Below are 2,493 nucleotides of genomic sequence, written 5' to 3' on the forward strand. Positions count from 1 at the left end.
TAATCTTGACACATTTACGGATTTGGTAACACGGCGGTCTGTGTAGGCATTTTGGCTACACCACGACCGTGTGGTCCGTTGTCCCGGTATCTCGTGTAGGAACGTTTGATTTTAAAATACGTCAAAATATGAAACATTTATTATATTTAAGTATAATCAAAATTATTTCCTCTGTTAAAAATAATATCAAAATTATTTCCTCTGTTAAAAATAATATCAAAATATTTTTTAGTTTGATAAAAATATAATAATTGTCTAAACTACGGAGTACTTAAATTTATTTTATCATCTCACTTCATTGTATGTTTGATTGTATATTTTTGTATTGTATTTAACGTAGGTAATAAGACATTATATTATATTTTATTTTGAATTTTTAACAAATATTGTTTACCATATAGTATATAGTATAGTATTGTATTGTGTTTTTATAGGTACATAGGTATAAGCTAGGTGTTAAATAAAATAATATGTGTAATGCAAGTAGCTACCTATAAAATAAAATAAAACTATAAAATATGTTTGAATATTATAAATTGATATAATTTTGTAAAATTAAATATTTTGTTACACAACACGATATATTATATTTAAATTAAATTAAATTCATTGTAACTCGCTTAAGACACTCCCGCATAAGACTCTGTTTTCGCCAGTCCCTAGAAATTTTCCTGTACTAGTTAAAGTAAAACCAGCTGTTAAGGAGCCCGGTGCAAGTTTTTAAATTTTCCGCAATTCTATAAAATTTCGAAATTAAATTTTATATTTTAGTTTCCACCTTAATTTTAATACTTTTCCACTAATCTACTTCCCTATACCTATTCAGGAGGAGGGGTTAATAAGATGTATTATATTGAAAAAAACGAGTTCATGTGAATAATTCTCAGGCCTTGTGTGAGTTGATAACTCTGCTGTAAGTACTTCTGTTTTTTTTTATATTTTGTTTTAAATTTATATAATTTTTTAATACATATTATTGTGTAATTAACTAATAAACCTGTTTTACTTTAGTTATAAATAATCTCGATAGTGAAATAATTTAATAATATATAACAAATAAATAAACTCGATATTTTACCACCGAGTACTTTTTTCGATTTCCGCATAAGATGATTTCTCACTTAGGACGCTCCTTCGAGGTGGTCCCTTGCTGAAGAGCGTCTTAACCGAATTTTAAGTATACAGGATGATTCACCAAACCTGCCCATCCCCTTTTTCTTCAATTTTGCATTTATTCAAATCTAATTTTTGGAATTTTTAAATAAACTTTAAGACCATATTTTCAAACTTCTGTTTTTTCAAATGATAACACCCCTTTACAACTGTAAATTATACAGTGGATAGTTTTTCTAAAATTGTTGACGTAACAGATTCAAAATTCGTACTGGTAGTTTTTGAACTATTAAACTTTGTGTTCTAAGGATAAAAGGCCCATGGTAATAGGCTTATAAGTTATGGAGATAATGGTGATTTGAAAATTGTAGTCATTAATAATAATCTATCAATATTAATAATTTGTAAAAAATTCCCAAGTATAAAAATACTAAATCCAGATTAACGTCTATTTTATGTTTATGTAAAACCATTTTTAAGGACTACTCTCCTTAATACAAACATTATAATAATTAAGAAACTACTCATGTGAATTTTGAATTAGGTACATTTTCAAAACAATTATCTGCTAAATAATTTACAGCAAAAAAGTGGAGTTCTAATTTGAAAAACAGAAGTTTGTATCACTACAGGACACTCCTTAAGTAGTACAAACAAATTCAAGAATTTGAAAATATGGTGTAGGTATGTGTATATTTTAAAATTCCAAAAATCAGAATTTAAATAAATTCATTATTAAAGGAAAAATATTAGGGGTGAGCATGCTTGAATTTCCTAGGACACTGTATATAATACAATTTTAAATATACAATTGTTATATTGCACAATTTAAATTCTGGAGAAATGTGTACTAGAGTTTGGATAAACGAAGTTGATGTAGCAAAATTGAGAAATTTAAATCGTGTAAATTAAATTAAATTAAATTAATAATTATAATTTAAACATCATATTACAAGTACTAAGAAATTAAGAACCCAAAGACGCTCTCCAACAGTCCCGATCTTTGCGCTAAAGCAATACAATTTTAATGTTAAAATAATTATAGGAATTAGGTATTCAATTTTACACGGAACGCTCAAAATAGTACATTTTAATAATATAATATCAAATGCATCTGAGAGAAAATTTGCTGAATATTGCATCTTGACAGGGCCTAAAATTGTGTGCAGTAGCGCACACACTATGTGCAGTAACTAATATTAAATGTGCAGTAGCAAATTCAGAAGTGTGCAGTTCTTATTTTTGGCTTTTATAAATTTTTATTTGATTAATATTCAATGTTAATTATTGAAAATTACTAATTAGCATATTGTATTTGTTTAAAATCCATAACACTAAAAATAATACCGACTACACCATATTATTCTGGGCGGCTTATAA

The sequence above is a fragment of the Metopolophium dirhodum genome, chromosome 2 (genome assembly GCF_019925205.1).
Source record: "Metopolophium dirhodum isolate CAU chromosome 2, ASM1992520v1, whole genome shotgun sequence".
NCBI classification, from domain to species: domain Eukaryota; kingdom Metazoa; phylum Arthropoda; class Insecta; order Hemiptera; family Aphididae; genus Metopolophium; species Metopolophium dirhodum.